This window comes from Schistocerca gregaria, chromosome 7, assembly GCF_023897955.1.
Source record: "Schistocerca gregaria isolate iqSchGreg1 chromosome 7, iqSchGreg1.2, whole genome shotgun sequence".
NCBI classification, from domain to species: Eukaryota; Metazoa; Arthropoda; class Insecta; order Orthoptera; family Acrididae; genus Schistocerca; species Schistocerca gregaria.
The window spans coordinates 157839852-157866025 of record NC_064926.1 but is presented as its reverse complement, the minus strand read 5'-3'; the positions used below and the strand labels follow the sequence as shown (position 1 = coordinate 157866025).

General features: G+C 44.5%; 1 protein-coding gene, 1 non-coding gene and 1 pseudogene across 2 annotated transcripts in view; 2 read left to right on the top strand and 1 right to left on the bottom strand.

Annotated features, from left to right (window-relative positions):
- The window catches only part of LOC126281908 (uncharacterized), a 1469616-nt gene that overhangs the window by 787345 nt on the left and 656097 nt on the right, over positions 1 to 26174 (top strand). The gene's annotated exons all lie outside the window — the stretch shown is intronic.
- Positions 9155 to 9229, bottom strand: Trnat-cgu (transfer RNA threonine (anticodon CGU)). Its single transcript has one exon. It is a non-coding gene; the product is annotated as a tRNA-Thr (tRNA).
- LOC126282611 (5S ribosomal RNA) lies at positions 17688 to 17806 on the top strand (annotated as a pseudogene).

Genomic DNA, 26174 nt, shown 5'->3' with positions numbered 1-26174 from the left:
GTTGGCGTGGAGCAGCGAGGAAGTATCCATGGCGCATGTTTCGCCGGGTTCGCTGGTGGCGTCCACACGCGAGGGGCTGTTCCCATTGCTACGAAGTCCGTCACTCACCCATCCCGGACACGAAAATTGGGTCTTTACTTAATCTACCAGCCAGCCCCAACTGTTCACATTGTGCCGTTTGAATTTAGTTGTGGGCTGTTGGGACATTCCCGGGAGCAGGAACGTGTGTTTTCAAGTTGGCGGAATTCCAGCAGTCCTCCCGTGGAGTTTAACTTAACTTGATTATTTTGAACTGAAGTGCAGCAGCGGAATCTTCTGCCTTGTGGCCGTTAACGTTCCGGTTACCTGGCCTGGCCGTGACGTAAATTCAGGCAGTGTTGTGGCTGACCAGCACGGCGTGTAGTTTGACAGCTCTAATGTGTAATTCGTTGTGAGCGCCGATACCTTCTGCGTTGTTCCATTGAACTCCCTGTTGTGCGCTGGTCGGGTGGAGCACAGTTGTCGCTTGGTCCGTTGACTGTCTGTCGGTTCGGTCGCCGTCGGATTGAGAACTGTTGAGCCGATTGCCTGTCTCACCTAAGCGAGCATTACTGTTTGAATTCCAGGCCGACCCTTGGAAACTTCTGAGCGTCATTTGATGTGCTGCCTTTCTTATTTGTTTTTGTTTATTTATGTATGGATTCTAGCTGATTTTAAATTAAAGTTGTTTTGCCCTCAAGACGTGAGATTGTTTTGGCCTTCAGCCTAATTTAGAGAAGTGTTTTGAGATGAGGCCTTCTGCCTTTTAAGATTCAAATTTTTGATTTTGACTCTTAAGTGATTGGCCCTCAGCCGGTTTTAAATTAAAGTTGTTTTGCCCTTGAGGTGTGACATTAAGTGGTGCATTTAGCTGGGAATTAAGTTCTAAAAGTAATGTTCGGCTTGCTCTGTTTTTAATGTTTTCTTTACTCTTTTTGGCCTCTTTCCACAAATTAAACTATCTGTCCTGCCCTGCGTGTATAGCAGGGGATCTCAATTTTTGCCTTGTAACCGATTACCTTAAATAGGTTTATACGATCACTTTTGGGATAGCCTTTAGAGCTGATGGAAGCAACATATCTGGTAACTGGATTTAGGATTTTATCTTTGCGCTTCATCCCCATACAGTAGAGCGGCATCTGATGATGTTTTGAAAGATTTCAGTTGTATTCTTTTTCTGAAGTGTCTCCCCAGTGTGCGGTGTAACGTTCCATACATTCAAGAGAAAAGAGCTGTCTTATTTTTAATATTATGGTTATTTACATGTCACAGCCAAGGCACTTTAAATGTGTGAACTTCCACATATATACCCATATAAGCAAGCACTCCGTCTTCAGGCCACAAGTGGCCCATCGGGACCATCCGACCGCCGTGTCATCCTCAGCTGAGGATGCGGATAGGAGGGACGTTTGGTCAGCAGACTGCTCTCCTGGTCGTTACGATGTTATTTTTTTTTTTCTACCGGAGCCGCTACTATTTAGTCGAGAAGCTCCTCAATTAGCATCATGAGGCCGAGTGCACCCCGAAAAATGGAAACGGCACATGGCGGCCCGGATGGTCATCCATCTAACTGCCGGCCACGCGTGACAGCGCTTAATTTCTGCGATCTGACGGGAACCAATGTATCCACTGCGGCAAGCCCATTGCCCATATATATCCATATGCCCTCCACCATTTACTACTTTAAATAATAGGAATCCCATGGATAAAACAGCTTCAAACATATTATTTACCACATCATCGAACACTGTACGCGAGTACAGTCTGAGTAATCTGAGCTCCGTTTTAAGAAAATCTAATGTTTCAAGCATATTTATTACGCCATATCTCCTGAACTATGTGGGCTATAATGATATAATATCGCCACTAATTCAGTGGCATAAGAGACTACTGTCTGCTAAATGAGTTGCAAACAGAGGACGTAATTCTTGATGGTCCAGTTCTGCTCCATGAACCGCGCAAATGTAGTAAGCGACAAACTTTTTATCTTCAATTATTTTGCGGCGATGTCATCGAGAAGGCTTTTGGTAAAAATTTTAAATTGAGTGTAAAGTTTGTTGGCAGTCGCCAAGTGTTCTCATTGTTAAATCCTCTATGGATACACTATGGGTAATTGGTCCGTCGTAAATTTCGCTGTCTCAAGGAATATATTCAGTTCTGCATCTACATCTACATTTATACCCCGCAAGCCACCCAACGGTGTGTGGCGGAGGGCACTTTACATGTCACTGTCATTACCCCCTTTCCTATTCCATTCGCGTATGGTTCGCTGGAAGAACGACTGCCGGAAGGCCTCCGGGCGCGCTCGAATCTCTCTAATTTTACATTCGTGATCTCCTCGGGAGGTATAAGTAGGGAGAAGCAATATATTCGATACCTCATCCAAAAACGCAACCTCTCGAAACCTAGACAGCAAGCTACACCGCGATGCAGAGGGCCTCTCTTGCAGAGTCTGCCACTTGAATTTGCTAAACATCTCCGTAACCCTATCACGCTTACCAAATAACCTTGTGAAGAAAGGCGCCGCTCTTCTTTGGAACTTCTCTATGGCCTCTGTCAACCCGACATGGTACGGACCCCACAATGACGATCAATACTCAAGTATAGGTCGAACGAGTGTTTTGTAAGCCACCTCCTTTGTTGATGGATTACATTTTCTAAGGACTCTCCCAATGATTCTAAACCTGGCACCCACCTTACCAACAACTAATTTTATATGATCGTTCCACTTCAAATCGTTCCGTACTCATACTTCCAGATATTTTACAGAAGTAACTGCTACCAATGTTTGTTCTGCTATCATATAATCATACAATAAAGGATCCTTCTTTCTAATTTCAGTATTTATTTCATGTTGTTAAACTTCTTAAAGAGTAGATCATGACACCATTTTGAAATTTTGAAATTAGGTCAATATCGAAAATACTGAAAACAAAATGTTTGCTACCCCTGGAAGACTTAATACAGGCAACTCGCAAATGGCGATGAGTGGCCGTGGCAGTCTCGTAATATAGGTTATGGGTCAAATGAGAATGAACACATACGTTCAGTAAACCATGCTTTTAATTTTTTGTCAAGATTTTGCACCTATCTTTAAGAAATGTAGTGTAACAGTTGACCAGATTGAGCCGTGCTCTCCTTCCTCTGGCGCATCGCCAGAAGGTATTACGGTGCTTAGCATGCGATCGCTGGCGGCTTTCAGACAGAGAGGACGTACCAGCGTACGGGAAGTTTGTCGTAGGTGGTCCGCGTGGACGACCGTGTTACGGGAGTGGTATTGTATCATACGATGAGCTGGTTTGAAGTCGGAAGCCAAGCCGTGTCACAGTTTGTGTTGCGACTCGTCCAGAAGGGAAGTGAGGCGATGTGCCTGGAAGCATAATGTTCTGCCATTTGTATTATCGAGTTCCCAGCTTCTTGTGGTAACATTGTTCTTTTATTATGCATTGTACCCCCTTCCCCCCCTCCTAAAGAGGACGTGGTGATTTAAACTGTGGCCGTTGGTCTGTGAAACTGTGGCCGTTGGTATTTGAAGCTGCCTCACGCACATTATACTCATACTTGTTAGTACGTGCCGGTTGCTTGCTATTTATTTTGCTGCCCTCAGGGTTGCAGCGGCGAGATTCCCTCCAGGTAGAGCGACGCTCACTGTTTGACAGTTTGAATCTGCCTGTGGTCCCGTGTGTGTGTTCACCGTTAAATGGTAGATTGTTAACTTGATCTGCAAGTTTGCATCTTGCGAATTTGTATCGTGGCTTTCTTGTAGTGTTCCCCGAATTTTTCTGTTGTAGTTAACGTGCACCGTTGAATGGCAATTTTTTTAACGGCAAGCAACAAGAGGAGCCTTGCGACAGAGCGCCGATGAGTGCTCAATCAGCGTACAGTTGGAAATACTGTTATTAGCAAATGTTTTACAGCCACTAGCAGTTTTACTCTGGGCTTGTGCCTTAGCTGATTACATAGTTTTTGTTTTTTAAAACAGATACATATATGTTGCTGTTTAAGCCCCTTTTATGTATGTGTATATTGGATCGCAGCAGGTCTGGTGACTGATTATTAGCGTTGTCAGCAAGATAACATAGTTCTAGTTTCATATATATATTGCTGTTTAAGCTTCCTTATTTTTAATGTATGTATATGCTGGGTCGCAGAAAGTCTGGCGACTAAGTATTAATGTTGTCAGTAACACCTGCTACTTGTTGCTTCAACGATTTTTTTTGTCGTAGTTCTTTATCTATGCCTTCTAATATTTAAAAGTAAAACAATTCTGGGCATTTAATAGTCTTACCCTCAGCAGGATTACCTGGTAGCTTACGGCCATCAGCTGTAGTATTCTGGGCTTGTTCCTTGGTTGATTACATTTTTCTAGTTTTATGTACATACGTACTGTTTATATATATATATATATATATATATATATATATATATATATATATATATATATATATATATATATATATGCAGGTCTGAGAATTAACCTATCATTATTGGCAATTTCGCCCCAGTTGTTGGTTGGATTGCGTAGTGACCATAATTTTGGTATATCCTTTTATATACATTCTTCCGACTTAAAGTTTGGGAAAACAAGAAACGTCTGTATTTATGATCATTGCTGGACCGACATTGGCTTCCGATGTTCCGCACCCAACCCTGATCATGCAGCTTGTTCCTTTGGCGCGTATTTGGGTTGAGAGAGTTGCCTATTTTGAGGCGCACCACTCGCTATCTCTGTCGGAGCCCGTATTGGTCGATCTCCCGGAACTTGGCCTATCCCTCCCACTCCTACTTAACGATAAATCCAGACTTCAGTAGGACCATACCACAGATATCTGCAAGACAACTTCTGAAGGCTGATCTCCAGCGTTTAGGAAGCTAGTTCATGTTTTCTGCTGACTCAGCTAGACTGATCAAGATAGTTCCGCTTTCAACGTTCGGATCACACCCTTCCTTGTTGTATCGACTTTTAGGCAACTCTACCCTTCGGACACTGAAAGATGATGTTACAGTTCGTTCATCAGGCATCTAGGATGGCATAATCTTAAATCCACTGCACAGCGCCAGTCAGGGATATGAGCACTCAGCTTTAACTCCTGATAGTCAGACTAACGGCTTCTGTTCAATAAACCTGCCACACTGTAGCCTTTTAGATCCACCTTACGTCCTTTCTTGATCACCAGTATAACCATTGGTGCAGGAACTCTTTCAAGATTTTCCTCTGACCCCAAAGCACTTTTTAACTGCAACAGCTGCCAATTTTGGGAGTATAGTATAAGGGTCTTCTCCAATACCTCCCTAGTTGTGAGGATTCTGCTGAGCAGCGTCTGGTGAGGATCTATGTACACTCGAGAGCGCCAAGACGAATTATTGATACTGACATGTTTATTGTTCAGAAATACAGAACTGTCTTGTCAGGATGCTGGCAGCTGAGTTAGGCAAGTGGTGTGTGGACCCTGTCAGCAGTAGAAGGCATGTGTCTGCTGGCAGTACTGCTGTGTAGTGGATGGCTCATGTGATAGCCGTTACGTTATTGCAGGTCAGTCCCTCTTGCGTTGGAGCCAGTGCGGCCCACACTGAGCGATGATGCCAGTTGATCTCTGAAGTGCTCTAGCTGATGTTGAAGATGTGCATCCAAAAGACTTGCACTCTCCAGGTCAGCCTGACGTACTCACTGTCATGCAGATTGCGACCCACAGCCTCTAGAATGCAGGCAGAGGCCAGCAGCATCAGTATAATCAGAAACAGGATGAGCAGCAACAGTGGCTCGCCCAGAGGGTGGCGGATGGCTTCTTTGCACCACTCGTCAAGCCTCCAGTAGGCCAGCAGCTTTATGACAGTCTCAGCACCTGGAAGTTGATACAGCAGTGTGGAGTGGACCAGTCTCTCCAGCAATACTTGTGGTTCTGTAGATGATGGTAGACGACTAGTTGTGCAGACTGTCGACTGACATAGCCTTCCTCCTCCTCGGGTCAGCTGCAAATGTGACCATTAATTAACCAAGTCATAGTACTTACCCTGGTGCTTACCATGTGCTCTGCTGTGGTAGGGGTAGCAAAGACGTTGTGTGTACTAGTTTTTCCGTGTGGTCAGCTCTTCTGGTGGCTTCAGACTTTCGTAACTTAGGCTTTCAATTGCTCTTTTCCGCTGCCTCAGTGGATGAATAGTCACTCTTGCGTTGTATCAGGGCCTTCTTGTGACTCTCTGCTCTGTCACCAATATGATGGTATCTTTCTGTTGCCTTGGTGTTATTGATATGGCGCTCGCCGCTATCCTGTGATCTTGTTCAGAGCGCGAACTGTAATCGATTATAGTTCGCTGTCCTAGTGCGGGTGTAGCTCTGGTGGCGATTTGCTATGACGTCGCTGGCGCGTGTTTGCGGTGGCCGGCGGAAAGCGAGAGGGTAGTTGGTTTTCCTGCTATTGCAAGGAACGTGAAGTTCGCTCTGCCTAACCTGCTAGTCACTAGAGCTAAGGTTGTTGTGCCTCGCAATATGAGCAGAGTCGTCTGGGGCGGAGGCGACTCGCCGCTGTGCTGGCCATGCGGTGGTGATTAATTGGGGTCGGCGTACTTGTTCTTTCTGCCTGTCTGACGGGGAGGTCCGGTGGGGTCCCGTTTTACTCTGGCCCGGAGACAACTAGCTGCTGAATTTTGGAGTCGTCTGCCAGGTTAGGGTGTGAGCTCGGTTGCTCCAGCTGGAAGCTCCAGCAGCGGTTTCTGAACGTTTCTGATGTGGGACGGTGTTGTTGGAACCTTTTCCTGTGTGTGTGTGGCTCGTTACGATATTTTTTGGTACTAATTTATTTGCTCAACTTGCTCAACTGCAGTCCTACCCGGAGTTGCGTTCATGTATGGTACATTTGGCATTCGATGTGTTATCTAAAGTCTGCCTAAGAAGGACGGTTTTGTACAGTATATACATAGTGAATTACTGCTGCTTGGTATATGTGGTCTTCTGGGTCCTGAACAGCACGATCTCGTTAATTTGGTTGTGCAACAGCGTTTAGTGGTATGTTCTGTACTTTTTTTTTACTGTGTTATTATTAACTTGGTGGAATAGTCGCGTTTGGTGTAGTTAAGGCACTTCTAAGGCTGTGATTTGACTATTCATGTGCGCTTGGCTTTTATTGTTTTGCTTTAAGAAGCAAGAATTGTTTGAGATTTGTGTGTTGGCTTCCGGCACTTCTTAAGAGCGCCCGAGTTAACGGCGCCGTGGTTATCATGTGCTGTCGGGATGTTATACTGTATTTTTGAATTTTATCTTGTGTTGATATTATCTGTCGTGTGTCACAGAACATAACCAAGGTGCGTAAGTGATGGGCAGTTGTGGGAGGCATGTCAGCTATCATCGGTTTATTTCGGGAACCGTTTCTAGTGGGAAGGCTCCGAAGTGTTGAGAGCTCGCTCGTCTGTGATTGCGTTGGGAGTTGCCCTCGCCCTTTGGTTGTATCAGATTATTACTTTGTTATTATATTTATTGGTTGTGTGGTGCGCTTCTTTTATTTTATGGTTCCGAGCGCCATTATCTTTCTCAAAGTTTTTTATATAAATCATTTTAAATTGTATTGCCAAGTTAACGTATTATTGGATTTTGTCTTTTGGGTAAACTCTAAAAGCACTATTGTAAAAGGTTCTTGACTTTATGGTGGCAAGCCGCCGTTATTGTTTTTTAAAGCTCACTCGTTAACCATTTGTTAAGTTTTGTAAGTTATATGAATTTGTTGTTATTTAAAAGAGTTTAGTATTGGCAATTTAAAAAATTGCGTACAGAGTCTGCTGTTTGGGTATTATTGGATGAAACTCCTTGGATAGTTGTCCTATAAGAATACACATTTCAGTCATCATGCTTCGTTCACGAACTTGGGCGTTTAGCTGCTGCTGCATGTTGCAGCCGCTTTCGTGTTCACCTCTACCTGTTCAGCTTTTCACCCTATCTGGCAGTCAGCTGGTGATTTACCCAGTGGTTTGACATCTGGCTTCACCAGTGAAGAAGTTTATTGCATTTTTACTGTTCACCTGGGATGCTGTTTTGGGACGCAACAATACCATCATACTTTCTACTTACAGCAGCAATGTGCTGTGGGCTAGTGCTTCTGGCGTGCCAGGGGAATATTCTGAGCGCAGTTTCCTTGTATTCCGGATAGTAACGTAGCAACACTGTACCTTCCTTGACAAGGCTGCGAGGAAACACTCCTTTCCTTCCCCTCCCACAATTTCTCTCCTCCCCCCTCTCTCTCTCTCTCTCTCTCTCTCTCTCTCTCTCTCTCTCTCTCTCTCTCTCCCTCCCCACTCGCCTTTGGTTGCTGCAATGCGAGCCACGTAACTCTCGCTGCCGCGACTGGAAAAGCGAACCGCATTCCGCGACCGGGCCTTCCGGGCCGGAAGGTGGCTGGGAGGCGGCCTGTCCTCGCTTCCGCCGACATGCTGCGCGTTTTCGCCCCACCCCCGCGGCCTTTCACCGCATCTCCTGGCATCTTGCGGCCCTGCGGCCTCTCCGTCAAGGTGTGCAGACGACGCGCGCACACAAAACTGATTGGAGCTCTTCTGCCGCCGCCAGAACTTGATAATTTTTCTCCTCCGGACGCCTCGCCCTTTTTATTTCCCCCTTCTCCTCGTCCCCGCGCCGCCCTCCTCCGCTCCCCGGTAAACTTCACCTCTCCGACTCCTTTATGAAATTCTCCGCCCGCCGACAGTTCAACAGTCATTTCCCGTGCCGGCGCGCGGTTCCGCCCCCTTCCTTATGAATTCAGTCCTAATTCCGGCGCTGCTCTGCCGACTCATTTCCATGGCAGGTCGACCTACGGTGAGCCACGACCTGCTACTGCGGTCCGGGAAACAGTCTTCTGCGACCTCACGAGTGGAAGCCGTTCCACTCACATGCGCCGCTCTCGCTGGCGATGGCGCTCTCGCTGGCGATGGCGCTCGCTATGTTGTCTTTTAGTACAATGTGGTTAATCAGTCAATAGTGGTAACTACAACATAAGATCAGCACCATTTTTAATTTCATCGTACTTACGGGAATCCAGATCTATCACATAAACATTATTTTTAATGCAGAAACATGTTTCAGCATCTAGAATGAGATTTTCACTCTGCAGCGGAGTGTGCGCTGATATGAAACTTCATGTCAGATTAAAACTGTATGCCGGACCGAGACTCGAACTCGGGACCTTTGCCTTACGAGGGCAAGTGCTCTACCAACTGAGCTACCCAAGCACGACTCACACCCCGTCCCCACTGGCAGAAGTAAAGATGTGAGGACGGGGTGTAAGTCGTGCTTGGGTAGCTCAGTTGGTAGAGCTCTTGCCCGCGAAAGGCAAAGGTCCCGAGTTCGAGTCTCGGTCCGGCACACAGTTTTAATCTGACAGGAAGTTTCATGTTTCAGCATATTCCACTATGCACGAACTGCACATGTTTGTAACGCTTAAAATACGTGACTGTATCTGCATATCTAAAAGCATTTGATCGAAGTCCCCCGTGCCTAGCAGATACGTAACGCTTCATACTAAAAGTGTGGGATGTTAGGCTGCACTGTGAGAATTTCTTCAGCTACTTGAAGAGTTGCACCTTGGGTGTTCTGGGTAGCGTGACGCGTGTATTTCAGCTGTTAATATTTTTTATTGTTAATGATACAGAAAAACGTAAGTTATCAACTTAAATGAAAATTACATATGAGGGTAATTTCGAGATATATCTGGATAAAAATTATGGTAAATACAATTTCTAGAATTTCTGAGCCTATATTTAAACGCTGAAAATTTGTCAAATTGGCCTTCGCAAGCAAACTGTTCTGTTTTAGGTAATGAATCCTGCAGTGTTTTATTGAAAGCAGATGAGTGCTGTCGCTCTTGAGACTGGTGGAGGCAGTGATGACTGTCCATAAGTGATTCTTCTAGTGATACCACTAAGAATGGAAACTCCCCATCACTCCCCCCCCCCCCCTCCCGCCCACTCCCCCACCCACAGATGGCCCAGTGGATAATCCGTCAAAAAATGAACACAGATCAAACATGAAATGAGGAAGAAGGCCAACTGAACTGTGACATAAGAAGCAAAACAAACACTGAACGGTCCCAGCTCAAGACGTGCAATATCGAGCGAATTTAAATGGCCCCGGCGACGTGGTTATGTGGTCACTGTGTTAGACTGCGAAGGAGGAAATCCGTGTTCAGATTTCCCTCGTGACCCCCTTTTTTTTCACAGAATTGTCATTTGTCCGTCCGGTCACTGACGTCTCTGCTGTAGTATCCACACACCACAACGCCGTAGTTCTTACAGTTCACCGATGTTGCACATCTTGAGCTTGGACTGTTCGCTAGTTCTATCGGTTCATTTCTTCACAGTTCAGTATATCTCCTTCCTGTTTTCATGCCTGATTTGCGTTCATTTTTTGACGGACTGGACGATTTAACCACTAAAACTGAGAGGGATGCGACTGGGAGTTTTCCTTGTAAGTAAGGTGAACCAATTGGAAAAGAATGTCAAAGAAAGGCTAGAAGTTGGGTGTCCATCAATTATTCTTCTCTATAACAAGTGTATGGGAGAAGTGGTTGTTTTAAATTTCATAGTTACCTTGTGCAGAATTAACATCAGAATGAAGAAGTACTCTGTCGGCTATTTTTTCACTTCCTTGATATGTGGTAGTTAATCCACCAATATTGCACAGAAGGGACTGTGATTCTCATGCTGTACCCAAAAATAAAGAGAGGTCAATTTGTCAGTTCAAAGCTTAAGCCTAGTGCAGAATGGACGAGAGTTAAAGACCTTCTTCAAGTGTAGATACTGAATATGCAATGAAGTAGAGAATAAGCCACGCATCAAAGGTAGTTGATGAAAAGGTTGTTCGTCAGGACAATGATAGACATCAGCCAATCGTGTCTGTGAAGAGAGATCGATGCAACATGCCAAACTGCAAAGCAAGTCCCTCAATTATCTGACAGACGTGTAATGTTAATTTGTGCATCGAGAAGGAAAGACACTGTCTTCCGGACTTTCGTAGAGAATAAAAATAGTGAGTGTCAAAAATTTCAAAGTCTTAAATAAGTCAGAAAAGTATACATTCACAAGCAAAAATTTAATTTTTCCGTGTCCGTAAATGTCAATCATAACAAATATGTAAAGCTGCAAAATACACACATCAAAAAAAGTTTTCCATCATCCCGATTCCCAGAACGTCTGAAGATAGACGTTGATGTAAACAACGATGCATGAGCAGCGCCTATTAGACAGAGGGGGGCCAACAGTCGATCAGTTCCAGTCATTCCACCAGGAAGGAGTTACGCGGCTCCTGTTGTCTGTAGTTCAACCATACCTAGACGGTCAATACCGCGGTTCGATCGCGTCCGCCTTGTTACTTTATGCCAGGAAGGGATCTCAACAAGGGAAGTGTCCAGGTATCTCGGGGTGAACCAAACCGCTGTTGTTCGGACATGGAGGAGATACAGAGAGACAGGAACTGTCGATGACATGCCTCACTCAGGCCGCCTAAGGGCTACTACTGCATTGGATGACCGCTACCTACGGATGGCTCGGCGGAACCCTGACAACAACGCCACCATGTTAAATACTGCTTTTCGTGCAGCCACAGGACGGCTTGTTACGACTCAAACTGTGCGCAATAGGCTACATTATGCGCTACTTCACTCCCGACGTCCATGGCGAGGTCCATCTTTGCAACAACGACACCATGGTACTTGGTATACATGGGCCCAACAACATGGCGAATGGACCGCTCAGGGTTGGCATAACGTTCTCTTTACCGATGAGTGTCGCATGTGCCTTCAGACAAACGTTGGAGACGTGTTTAGAGGCAACTCGGTCAGGCTGAACGCCTTAGACACACTGTCAAGCGAGTGCAGCAAGGTGGATGTTCCCTGATGTTTTGAGGTGGCATTATTTGGGGCCGATCACGCCGCTGGTGGTCACGGAAGGCGCCGTAACGGCTGTAAGATACGTGAATGCCTTCCTCCGACGGATAATGCAATCATATCGGCAGCATATTGCAGACGCAATCGTCTTCATGGACGACAGTTCGTGCCCCCATCGTGCACATCTTGTGAATGAGTTCCTTCCGGATAACGACATCATGCGACTAGAGTGTCCAGCATGTTCTCCAGACGTGAACCCTATCGAACATGCCTGGGATTGATCGAAAATGGCTGTTTATGGACTACGTGATTCGCCAGCCACTCTGTGAGACCTACGCCGAATCGCCATTGGGGAGTGGGACAATTTGGATCAACAGTGCCTTGATGAACTTATGGATTGTGGCTTCGATAGCTACGATGCCACGGCGTAGGTGCAAGTTCGTAGGTTGGCTCCACGTCACCGACACCCACGATAGCGTCCTATAGCCGTCGCTGTTCAGCTCTACGAGCACCGCTGCAGATTCTACCCATTTGATTCCGAGGAGACGACCGACCAACATTGTTTCTACTTCCTAGGGGGTCATTACTGACTCTGTTACTTCAATGATAGTTTGTCCCACTACTAGTAGCCCTTACCGAGCGAGGTGGCTCAGTGGTTAACACACTGGACTCGCATTCGGGAGGAGGACGGTTCAATCCCGTCTCCAGCCATCCTGATTTAGGTTTTCCGTGATTTCCCTAAATTCGTTTCAGGCAAATGGTGGGATGGTTCCTTTGAAAGGGCACTGCCGATTTCCTTTTCAATCCTTCCCTAACCCGAGCTTGCGCTCCGTCTCTAATGACCTCGTTGTCGACGGGACGTTAAACACTAACCACCACCACTAGTAGCCCTTACCGTTTATACCTGTACGGCTTCGTACCTACGTTCTCATCTATAAGCAGAGTTAAGTAAAAGAGTTATAACTTATAAGCAGTACTTCCTTTTCCTGCTCCTACTCGCTTCCTACATTCGGCCTACCCTTCACTTTATAGGAGCAGACCCAAGCGCCGCCTTCCAGTCGGGATACAAGATGGACAGTATGCCACGACGAATACAAACATGCATCAATGCAAGAGGACGTGCTACTGGCTATTAGAGGTACCGGTGTGTACAGCAATCTGGACCACCACCTCTGAAGGTCTCTCTGTATGGAGGTAAAACATGCAGTGTGTGGTTTTTATGAGCAATAAAATTGGTGGAAATGATGTTTATGTTGATCTCTATTCCAAGTTCCTGTACAGGTTCCGGAACACTCGCAACTGAGGTGATGCAAAACCTTTTTTTCTGTGTCTATGATACATAAAGATCACGTAATTTGTTTTTGTCACTATATGTTCTTTGCCTGACCACTAAGTAACAGAAATATAGCATTTAGAAGTTTTTTACTTTTGGCGCTCCATAATTTTGTTCATAGAGGGGTATTTATCATCAGCGGGTAATTTCATTCAGATCTGTAAAATGGAAACACGTTTTCTGTAATAATTATTAGAACCCAAATTACGTCTATTATGATTATAACCTTGAGGTCTATTACTCGGCATCTCAAAGTGGTACCCTGGCGTTATCAGGAACTAAATTGTTCACATGATTAGGTAGAGTAGCGCCCCAATTAAACGTGGCTCACGCTGTTATCTCGCAATGCGAGCATGAAAAGTGATTACGAAGAGCGACCGCAGAAAATATCTTCGTGGGAATCCACGACAACTTGCTATTAACGTCATTAATTTTGATGACAGTGGGAGCAAGAAAAATGTGATAGTGTCGACGGATAAAGCGAAGAAAGGTGCAAATAAAAGTTTACAAGCCAAGTAAGTCAGTGGTGAGAAACTTACGGAAGGAGGACATGATGCTGAGAGGAACAGAACAACTAAAAAACAGACAGTAAAAGACAGTAATTTTTGCGACATTATGAACAATTCAAAGATAGCCGTTTCTGCAGAAACTTCATAAGTTTTGTCGCACAAGACTGGATGAGGCTAGCAAAAAATAACTTGAGTATTGCGCAATCGCTGTGTTGGTCACTAAATAAGAAGCCACCAGCTGATAAATTAATGACTTTATTCGACAGTATGTCATGACAAGTTTTTTTGTTACGTATTGTCATTGTATATCTGAACACCAAGATGTTCATGACAATTTGAGGAAAATGAAGTCATTGTTTTATCGGCTGGTGGCTCCTTATTTAATGACAAGTACAGCAATTGTGCAATACTCCTACTAATATGCGATATAGTCACATTCTTCCTGCGTGACTTTATGTCACAATTAATAGCAAAGAAACACTGAGAAAAAACTATTCCATATATAGTTTTTGATTGTAAAAGGTGACTAAATAAAGGAGTCATTATTTATTTTTCGTACACACTACACTCTGAATAAATGTTGACACGTGACAGTGTCCGCTGAAACAAGAATACCAGGTAACGTTTAATTTTTGTTAACGGTGAATTTCGTTTCATGGTCATTCTCCTCTACGGATGTAACGGGAACACTTAGGGCAATCATGTAAAAACGAATAGAAAAAAATTTACCAGTTCGTACGCACAAGGAAAGCCGAACTTTTGAAGTTAATCAAGGATCACCTACCTTCACCTATTTATTCCAGTGACAAAATTCTGTAACAAAATAATTCTTCTCCTACTGCCACCATCCCGTCGAGACCTAAATCCTATGGAACTCGTATGTTATCTTTCAAAGAATAAGATTCGTAGGTTTGATATGTCAATCATCTCAGTCTCCAGCTCGAAAAAATAATTGCTCATACTTCTGCTTATCATAAATGAAAGGGTTTTCTGGTGGAAACCTTTTTAAAGAACACTATTTCGTTGACTTGCGCGTCAGTTTCGCTGCTTTTATATTCAACTCTCTTTTCAGTCGATCTGGCAAGGCAAAGTGGACTCTTTTGCAGACTGTTTCCCCAGCAGAGAAATGGAAGTGGCCGAAGTGGAGTGAACCCAGGACCTCGGTGTCGTGAGGATAAAACACTAACTACTGGCCCACGCAGTCAAATCCTCTGTGCGGAAGTGATATTAGTTTATGTGTTTTGTTATGAGAAGACTAGAAAAGCCGTATAGCACTCCAAAGAAGTCTATGTTGGTTACTGGATGGGAGATACTGTGACGGTTGAGGAAACAAAATATCATAAAACCAATCAGAGTAGTTTCGAACGAAGAGTCGGCATTATCATCTCCGACAAAAAAAAGCAGACGACAGATCAACAATCAATGTTGTGAAAAACAGCGACCTCTCCAGGGAAGTAGTTTCACGGATTCAATTAGCGAAGCGTCCTAAGCAGCTAGTGTGAGATATACTGCACATTCTGTTCCAAATGAGCACTTCATCCAGAGGCTCTTAAAGATATATAGCCTTCCATAGCGCTCCACGTTACCAATATGTTCAAGTGTGTGTGAATTCCTAAGGGACCAAACTGCTGAGGCAATCGGTCCGTAGACTTACACACTACTTAAACTAACTTATGCTAAGAAACAACACACAAATCCATGCCCGCGGGAGGACTCGAACCTCCGGCGAAAGGAGCCGCGCAATCCGTCATATGGCGCCTCAAACCGCGCGGCAACTCCGCACGGCCTGTTTAAATGTCTCTACTCACTATGGAACTTAACATGTGAGGTCATCAGTCCCCTAGACTTATAACTACTTAAACCTAACTAACCTAATGACATCACACACATCCATGCCCGACGCAGGATTCGAACCTGCGACCGTAGCGGTCCCGCGGTTCCAGACTGAAGCGCCTAGAATCGCTTGGCCACTCCAGCCGGCCAAACATTAAGTCTCATAGAAGTCTAAAATATAATCAAGTGTAAAACTGCTTAAGTTGATCAGAACTAAACTGGGCTGCGGAAGTTAAACGGTGATCTCCCTCGCTTCCTTTTCGCGTCCACAACGGCCCGCAGCGCGGCTTGCACGTGGCGTCAAGAGAGGCCAGGAATCCCACCACCGCCACCGCCAGCGCACAATCGCCGTATTCTTAGACCCGCGCCACGCAGTAAACACGGCCAGCAACGCGGGCAGCCAGCGCTCGTCACTCCTCGCCCACTGGTTCTCAGAGGCTCCTGGGAAGGGCGCGGCGCAATGAGCCACCCTCGTCCTTACGAAGAGGCTTCTTCGTAAAGTGATAAATACATCTACCAGCAGCCATTCACTGTTCTTCGAGTCTTCACGAGGACTTTGTGTGCGCCACTCCAAACTCTAAAAAGACGGGTTCCTTAAGCTCCGCCGTGGATAAAATAACATTAAAAAGAAGAACATCCTTGATAAAGACGTTATTAAATAAACTATTGACGCAGTTTTATGATAAGCGAAATCTAAAAGGTGACTGATTCGTCTTACCGCGAAGCCGAAGCTTTGATCGGAGCCAGGCAATGGGGACGCTACGCGCCAGACTTCATTTTCTGTGCCATCTGGTATTTGGAATCTCGAAGGTAGTGTCGTCTCAATCTTCCGCAGGCTAGCATGCAGTAGCTAGCGGTATTTCAGACATCTGTCTGATATCTGATGTGGAAGGCTTCAACCAGCATTCTTCGACGTAATGGTGAGACCATAGAAAGCCGTGAGCGCTTTAGTTGCATTCATATGATTGAGATCTGATTAACATTAAAATTAGGTACATTCGTGTCTTTTTCGCGTTGTCTTGTACATGCGGATTTCACGTGCAGGATACTGGGCCGTTGTTCCCGGTTTTGAGTTGCCTCAGAACACGTGGTGATCGGGACCTATTCCTATGCTAGCCATCTGCAAACTGAAGTGACTTACAAACAGCTTCTTTGTTTTCAATGCGATTTGTAACGTTATGTTTTTGCGACTCAGAGCTGCTGTTTGGAAGCAGTGTTAGATAGTCTGATTCAGTGTCTTTTGTTTGCCGCAATGGGTTATAACTGTATACACACCCTGCTTGTAAATAATGGCCGGCCAGAGTGGCCGAGCGGCTCTAGGCGCTTCGGTCTGGAACCGCGCGACCGCTACGGTCGCAGGTTCGAATCCTGCCTCGGACATGGATGTGTGTGATGTCCTTAGGTTAGTTAGGTTTTAGTAGCTCTAAGTTCTAGGGGATTGATATCGTCAGAAGTTAAAGTCCCATAGTGCTCAGAACCATTTGAAACGTTTTGTAAATAACGGTTTTGCTCTGATACATTTAAACCTCGCGAATTCTGAAGCCCATAGCTTTTTCCTGGAACTAACAATTTCAGCAACGTATATTCGCCTCGACGTTGGAATCCTTAAGCCTATTTTCATGGGGTAGATGTTTCTTACAATACACTCCCTATAACGGAGACCGCTATCGCGCTCGCTTCCGGATCACAGGGAGGCGAGCTAGCCCAGCCTGAATCCACCTCGCGGATTAACGACAAGGGCTGGTGCACTGATCAGCCCGGTCGTGAGTTTAATGTGTTTTCCGACACACACCCTCAGGCACACTCTTTATGAACGCTCAGTGAAACATCACGTTTGACACAGATACATCGTGTACACAGATTCTCTCCAGAAGGGAGTGGTGATATGGAAGAACATGTGGCTACCAAATGCCCACAACATTCTTAAAACATATGTATAAGAATGTCGACCCCATAGGCAAACGGGAAAAAAAAACATGAAGCGTATTTCTTATACGTATGTTGCATTCGATCAGCGGTTCTATTGTTCATACGTGCCTCTCTAATCCTGTCACTTAGATGATGTAATTACAATTCATCGTATTCACCGCACAAGCTCAAAGTTTTCACGTTATTATGCAATACAGGCAACAGACGAACGGCCTTGTCGCAGTGGTAGCACCGGTTCCCGTCAGATCACCAAAGTTAAGTGCTGCCGGGCGTGGTTAGCAGTTGGATGGGTCACCGTCCGGGAGGGCCGAGTGATGTTGGCAAGGGGGGGGGGGGGGGGTGCACTCAGCCCTTGTAAGGCCAATTGTGTAGCTACATACTTGACTGAGAAGTAGCGACACCGGTGACGAATATTCACAGCGGCAGCGAGAGCAGTGTGGTTACCAGATGCCCCTCCATATCCGCATCCGGTGGCGTCTTATGGCTGAGCATGCCACTGCGGCCGGTCAGTACAGCTGGGCCTTCAAGGCCTGTTCTTACGGTGTTTGTTTGGTAGTTTGTTTCAGGCCACAGACGGCAAAAACGCAGAATCGGAGAGGAAAGGAATATGTGGAAAATCCTGATAAGGAGAAGGGACAGGATGATAGGACATCTGCTAAGACATGAGGGAATGACTTCCATGGTACTAGAGGGAGCTGTAGAGGGCGAAAACTGTAGAAGACAGAGATTGGAATACGTCAAGCAAATAATTGAGGACTTAGGTTGCAAGTGCTACTCTGAGATGAAGAGGTTAGCACAGGAAAGGAATTCGTGGCGGACCGCATCAAACCAGTCAGTAGACTGATGAAAAAAAAAAAAAAGCCTAAAACACAGGCCAATGTTCTTGCCCTTGCACAAAACGGACTTGTAAGGTGCGATTTACCTGACTTTGAGACCGTGTAGCATATGGTTTGCAGTTTAGGTACGTGTTCAATATTCGATTGTGTTACTTCCGAATAACTTGCCTCCTTTTCGCTGCACTTTGTATACTTTGCCATCTACAGTTGCTAGCTATCTGAGATCAGTTGATGACTTTCACTGTCTAGGAGTGTGTTTCAGGGCATAAACTGTGTTCATAGTCTTGTATGAACATTTGAGTGTAGTTCAGAAGGAGGGCAGTGTAGAAATTCTTCAGACTTTTCACAATACAAGTCACTAAGGAAGAAGAGGAGGAGGAGGAGAATAGTGTTTGATGTCCAGTCAACAACGAGGTCCTTAGAGACGGAGCACAAGCTTGGTTTGGGGAAGGATGGGGAAAGAAATGGGCTGAGTCCTTTTTCAAAGGAACCATTCCGGCATTTGCCTTAAGCATTTTAGGGAAATCAAGGAAAACCTAAGTCAGGATGGCCAGACATGGGTTTGAAACGTCGACCTCTCGAATGTGAGTCCACTGAACTAACCGCTACGTCACTTCGCTAGGGCAGCGCGGGATTAGCCGAGCGGTCTGTGGCGCCGCAGTCATGGACTCTGCCGCTGGTCCCGGCGGTGGTTCGAGTCCTCCCTCGGGCATGGGTGTGTGTGTGTGTGTTGTCCATAGCGTAAGACAGTTCAAGTTAGATTAAGTAGTTTGTAGGCTAAGGGACCGATGACGTCAGCAGTTTGGTCCCATAAGACCTTACCACAAATTGCCAGCAAGTGTATTAGGTAATGCATACCTACCTGATTTCGGCAGAATTCGGGGCTGCGTCAGAAGTCGGAGATCCCACTGACAGGCGCGAAACCTCCGCCACCGTAAAATCTGCAGTAGAGAATAGATTCTGTAGCAGTTCTGCTATATTTGCTTAATAATTGGTTCAAGTGAGAGAATTCCAACCTCGAGTTCCAGAGCGCTAACATTTCGCAATAATGTCAATTCTGCTAATTTGGTACTCGTGACCGACCGTAATGGCTCCAGACCGTAAAAATCGCTGACTATTGTCACTGTTCCAGTACAATACTCGCACTTGGCAAATAATATAGGCGCTCTGATTGCGAATGAATGTCCTATTGCCAACGACAATATAGTTCCGACGCTCTGGACGTGAAAAAAAATCCAAGCAGTACTCCACTGTAATTCAAAAGAATAAATAGTTTTCCCTTCCACTTGTAGCAGTCATTAGTAAAATGGAAGCTGCACTTCACTCAAATGAAAATGAAAGTTCACATAGTTATTCATACCGTCTCAGTATACAGGACGTTCACAACATTATGAAAAGCTTGTAAGGGTGTTGCACGGTAGTTCGTGCTGAGAAATAACCGTTACGAAACAGTTCGATAAGTCGCGCAGTTTCTGCTTTAATTAGGATTCAAGTTAGCCGATCCGAATCATTCAATTAGTGTCACGAAACTGCTCAATCTTTTAGTCGAGTTCAATCCCTACTACCGCCCCATGTCCAAATTCTGCATCGCTCTCTAGTTCGGTTTTAGGAAACCAAACGAAGAACACATTTACATTAAATGTATTTGCAATTGCGAATATTGACAACCATCAGGTGTAGAATGGAATGGCGATAGTGAAATTTGTGCCGGACCGGGTCTCGAATCCGGATCTCTCGCTTACATCGAGCGGTCGCCTTACTTTCACGCTATCCGAGCACTACTCAAGGGTTGGGCCCAAACTCCTATACGTCGTCAACCATGTGTCAACAACTTGGACAACAACTGTGTAGATTCCCGTACAGGGGAGACATTTGAATTGAAAGTCGCTTGCCCGGTGTTGGCGGATAAATACGATACTGCAGTGCAAGGGTTGCTCACAGACACGATTCAATGTTCCTTCGGACATGCATGCATGTCTGACGGAATTTTGCATCGTACTTCTGAACAACGCAGTCATTGCAATATCGTACAGACTGGCTAAATTCTCGGAAACGCTGCAACGTATCGAATTTTTTCCTTGCCAGTTTCATATCAACTCAAACTAGCCAGCAATACCCCTACAAGCTATTCAGATTGTTCATGACCACCGCACGTATGAACATAAAATAAAAACGACGAATTACTTGAACAAAATATATCCTGCATATATTCTGAAGGCACATTTACAGGTGCTGCGTCTCGTAATAATTATCTGTACTTAAATGGGAGTTACTCAAGTTTAAAATTCAGTTAATCTGGCCCTGTGCAATAAAAAATCAACACTGTTCAAAAACAGTCTCAAAACAACGGCTGGAGTATACATAATTATAATAAAGTCTTCTTTTGCACCGTAACAGCCCTTGTAGACTTTATGCCACCGTCTAATTAGCCGCTCGTTTCCAGCGCTCATGCAGCCTCCGTCCAAGTACGCACTCCCCGCGGTTAAGATGCTGCGTGGCAGCATGTACACCTTAATTGTCGTCGACAATTTGTAAAAAAAAAATTCCAAAAGCAATTAATAAAGTGATTTAACTCCGCTTCGAGCCTTTACCGCATCACTCAGCAAACATTTTCAAAGCATTAATTCAGTGACACATTTTGAGTTAACGCTATGCCTGGGAAAAAAACCGAATGCACAGCAAATATAACTGGTATTTTACAGTATGCCGACTGTTACTGTAGACCATCGAAAACAGCATACTAGGCCTTTTTTAAAAAATTAATATATTACTAGTTAAACATTTGCGAACTTTCTAAATGTCTGTATCATTATTTACTCGTGAAAATTGCATAGGTATACAAAATGTATATAAAAACAGTTACTGTGAATATTTTTTTATCCAAGCAGTTGTGACGTAAAAATTATAATACACTATACCGTCACATTTACTGCAGGAACGTAAGTCCTTGACGGAAATGGAAACCGAAACCAAGTACCCCGTGACAGTCGGATAGCTCTACACCAAAGTCTCCGGTACAATAATCACATAAATGCGTGCCGGCGGAGAGTGAATATTGTACCACATTATTCCTCCACTAAACCTTTTCCTGCTCCATTCGTGTATAGTAGGCGGTAGAATGATTGTCGGTCTTCTCTGAATGATCCCAATTGTCTCTGTTTTACTGTCATGGTCTTTACTCGAAATTGAACGTAAGCAATTTAAACTTTGTGAATATTGCTAGGAAGCATACACTTTTTGTTTCGTTCAGTCCAACTTGATCGAAAACAGAACTCCTACAAGAACATGATTTTAAGTTTCTGGTTTCCATAATTGTGAAGTTATGAACATTTTTGTTTACGAATTATTTGGACTGTCATACCTTCCTCACTTTTCGCTCTCAGTAAGACATAGAAAGAAACTCAATTTTCGATTGTCACATATGTTTTATAGACTTTAATCGTATCGTAAAAGCTCAAAACTATAACCGCACAAAAAGACGTATGTCGTAGACTCTTTGTTAACATTAATAGAAAACCATCATAGCTCTACTGACACACATTCATTACGAATGGGTCGTGCATATCACTTCACTGTCATCACATACTTCGGCAATCTTCTAATCTTCTGGTACCAGTTCTACACCATTTTCAGCGCTCGAGAGCGAGTACCGTTTTAAGGCGGTTATGTAAGGTTATAACATGCAAAATGAAATTTCTTTGTAGTGGGACATTCTTTTTTGGCATGTTTATATCTGAATTTTGCATTACTGTGACTGTCGAAGGGGCTGCGTGTTCTGATCGAAACAAGTGCTCTTACTGCCTTGTTGTTGTAATGACCGAATTATGAAGGGATATCCAACAAAAAAAAGTTATCTTGGTCAGAATTTTAACAAGTAGAGCTTGCAAATCTAGATGGAGACGTACAGTCCTGGAACCTTTGCCAGGCCAATATGAGGTCGCGAGCATTAAGAAACTGCTGATTTCAAGCTGACTGATTGCGAATTGCGGGTAAAAACAAGATGCGGCTACGTACCAATCTATAAGCAAACCGCCCGAAATATATACATAAATAAGTACTAAATGCAAACAAAATTAACATTAAAAAATAGGTGCTAGATTCCCAACGGAAACAATTTTGTATTTAACTATTGGATACAGTACAAAAATATTTCCTTTGTGACTCTAGCATATGTCTTTTGAAATGTTAATTGTTGTTAAATTTAGTACTTATTTGTGTATTATGTGTTAAAATGTTCGTCTCTAATAAAAAATACCGTATAATGAGGCCACCAGTTGACCAGCAGGGCAGAGTGCAACAGTACGTGTTCCTGCTGTCATACGAGCCCGGGTGTCCATAAGCCGACATCAGGAAATCATGTGAGTGAAATAATATATTAAGTTAACCTTGGAACTAAGAAGGACTTGTATTCTTGTCTGTAGATTACTCTGGACTGTGGGTAGTTAGTCTATCATGGCTTACTTGTACCTACGACTGACTGTCGCTTACAATGTGACAAGTAAAGTCTAACAACCATACCACACCAAAGGTCAAAAATTAATTATGATTGTAGTGTTGCTCACGCTGCTAAATATGCATTTTCGGGCAACAAAGTTGTATTATGTGGCTAGTGTCATTAGAGCACAGTTAATAAAGTCATTTCATGAAATAATGGATAAACTAGGCACTCATCTTTTCGTGTTTCCCACGCTGGTCTCGTTCTGAACTCATGGCTCAATCGTCGAAAATCTAGGTAGTGATGATTCCAAGCTCGGGTGCAAAGAGGCCTAGATGTTATTCTGCGATATTCAAAAGTTTTATAGATGTGTTTCATAAACCATCCTTGAAGATTAAACTGTTGCAAGTTAGGACAATGGTGATGTAAAAAAGTAATCAGCACTACGAATTTAAGTTACACTTCTTTTTTACTACTTTTGTTGCAACATCACTTCAGAATATAAAACATACTTGAAAATATCTTCCTCACTGTTAAAGTTCACATTTCATAAACTGACTGCAATTTGCGTCTTTACAACATGACGACCAAGACTTGAGTCTCTAATAACCGCTTACGCGCCCAAAAATCAGAGTTACAAGTACGTCAAAGATCATAGTGACAAAAGAAAGAACACACATAAGAATAATATCATTGCAATATAAACATGTCGATGTATCAAAGTACCTCTACATTAATGAAATCAAATCTGAATGTTGTCACAGAAATATGTTAACTATTTTACAGAAACACAGTAGAATATTGCTGGTATGGTTGTGGTGAGGTGCCGTAATGGTTACGTAATTCAAGTACCTTTACAAACGGAACCTGATAGTTCGATTTGAGCAATAAGAAACTGGTTCCCTTTCATGATTCGAGTCAAAGTGATATGACAGACAGGCTACTTGGCCTAGTAATTTGAGTGTCTAGTAAGCCTCATCTGTGTTCTACGCTCATTGAAATTATGACCCAGTGTCTGTGCGCTTGGGCAAGTTCATAAAAACTCGGGTAGAATCAATAAAATCAGACCAATATACCAACCCAGAAGCCCGTTTCTTCATTTCTATCTGTCCAGCCTGACACTCGAGTCTTTCTGTACTGTCTCCAACCACAGAGACCCGACAAACCTCAGATAGTTCCTGTCGGCGACTTATTCCCTTGCACGAAGCCGGTCGCGTGCCAGTCAGACGGTAGATTTCTAAAATCTCACATCGCTTTCTATCCGACTAAGGGATTCAACGTAAATACACTACTGGCCATTAAAATTGCTACACCACAAAGGTGAAATGCTACAGACGCGAAATTTAACCGACAGGAATAACATGCTGTGATATGCAAATGATTAGCTTTTCGAAGCATTCACACAACGTTCGCGCCAGTGGTGACACCTACAAAGTGCTGACATCAGGCAAGTTTCCAACAGATTTCTCATACACAAACAGCAGTTGACCGGCGTTGCCTGGTGAGACGTTGTTGTGATGCCTCGTGTAAGGAGGAGAAATGCGTACCATTACGTTTCCGACTTCGATAAAGGTCGAACTGTAGCCTATCAAGATTGCGGTTTATCGTTTCGCGACATTGCTGCTCACATTGGTCGAGATCCAATGACTGTTAGCAGAATATGGAGTCGGTGGGTTCAGGAGGGTAATACGGAACGCCGTGCTAGATCCCAACAGCCTCGTATCACTAGCAGTCGAGATGACAGACATATTATCCGCATGGCTGTAACGGATGGTGCAGCCACGTCTCGATCCCTGAGTCAACAGATGGGGACGTTTGAAAGACAACAACCATCTGCACGAACAGTTCGACGACGTTTGCAGCAGCATGGACTATCAGCTCGGAGACCATGGCTGCGGTTACCCTTGACACTGCATCACAGACAGGAGCGAACCTGAGTGCACGAATGGCAAAACTTCATTTTTTCGGATGAATCAAGGTCGTATTATCATCGTCTTGATGGTCGCATCCGTGTTTGGCAACATCGCTGTGGACTCACATGGGAAGCGTGTATTCGTGTCGCCATACTGGCATATCACCCGGCGTGATGGTATGTGGTGCCATTGGTTACATGTCTCGGTCACCTCTTGTTCGCATTAACGGCTCTTTGAACAGTGGACGTTACATGTCAGATGTGTTACGACTCGTGCCTCTACCCTTCATCCTATCCCTGCGAAACCCTACATTTGAGCAGGATAATGCACAACCGCATATTGCAGGTCCTGTACTGGCCTTTCTGGATACAGAAAATGTTCGCCTGCTGCCCTAGCCAGTATGTTCTCCAGATCTGTCACCAATTGAAAACGTCTGGTCAATGGTGGCCGAGCAACTGGCTCGTCACAATACGTCAGTCACTACTCTTGATGAACTGTGGTATCGTGTTGAAGCTGCATGGGCAGCTGTACCTGAACACGCCATCCAAGCTCTGTTAGACTCAATGCCCAAGCGTATCAAGGCCATTATTACGGCCAGAGGTGGTTGTTCTGGGTACTGATTTCTCAGGATCTGTGCGCCCAAATTGCGTGTAAATGTAATCACATGTCAGTTGTAGTATAATATATTTGTCCAATGTACACCCGTTTATCATCTGCATTTCTTCTTGGTGTAGCAATTTTAATGGCCACTAGTGTATGTTGCGATCCCCGTTGGCTTACGACATTGAATATCAGCTTTGAGTCATAAGGCAATTTTCTGCCAGGTGTTCTTCAGTCTATTTGTAGGTCCTTGTGATGTGCACAGCTGGCATGCTCAGAAGGCGACACTTCACTCGTCCAGTGGCGGCAGCTACGACTCCTCCAGCTGTCACCGGGGGCCATTAACTGGTACAGAGGCGCGTTCCAGCTCCAGAACGAAAGCCCCCAGGCCGTGGAATGCGGCCCTCTCTCTCTACAAATAATTTACACAACTCCCTGTTTACAGACAAGTAACCTAATCGCCCCGGGAGGGCTTTTAGTCGCTCTAACATTACGGTGACGAACGCAACCTCGTGAGGTGACTCATCACCAGCGTATTTGTCACAAGGGAGAATGTCGCCTCCGTTACGTGCTCAACAACTCTTCCCGACATCGTTTCTTAACTGATGTATTAACGTCTGCCGGCCGAAGTGGCCGATCGGTTCTAGGCGCTACAGTCTGGAACCGAGCGATCGCTACGGTCGCAGGTTCGAAACCTGCCTCGGGCATGGATGTGTGTGATGTCCTTAGGTTAGTTAGGTTTAAGTAGTTCTGAGGTCTAGGGGACTGATGACCTCAGAAGTTAAGTCCCATAGTGCTCAGAGCCATTTGAACCATTTATTAACGTCTTCATGTCGAAGGTGGTAAAATAACCACTGCTGATTTTAAAAGCTCTGTTATTCTTCAACTTCGAAATATGTAGAGTATA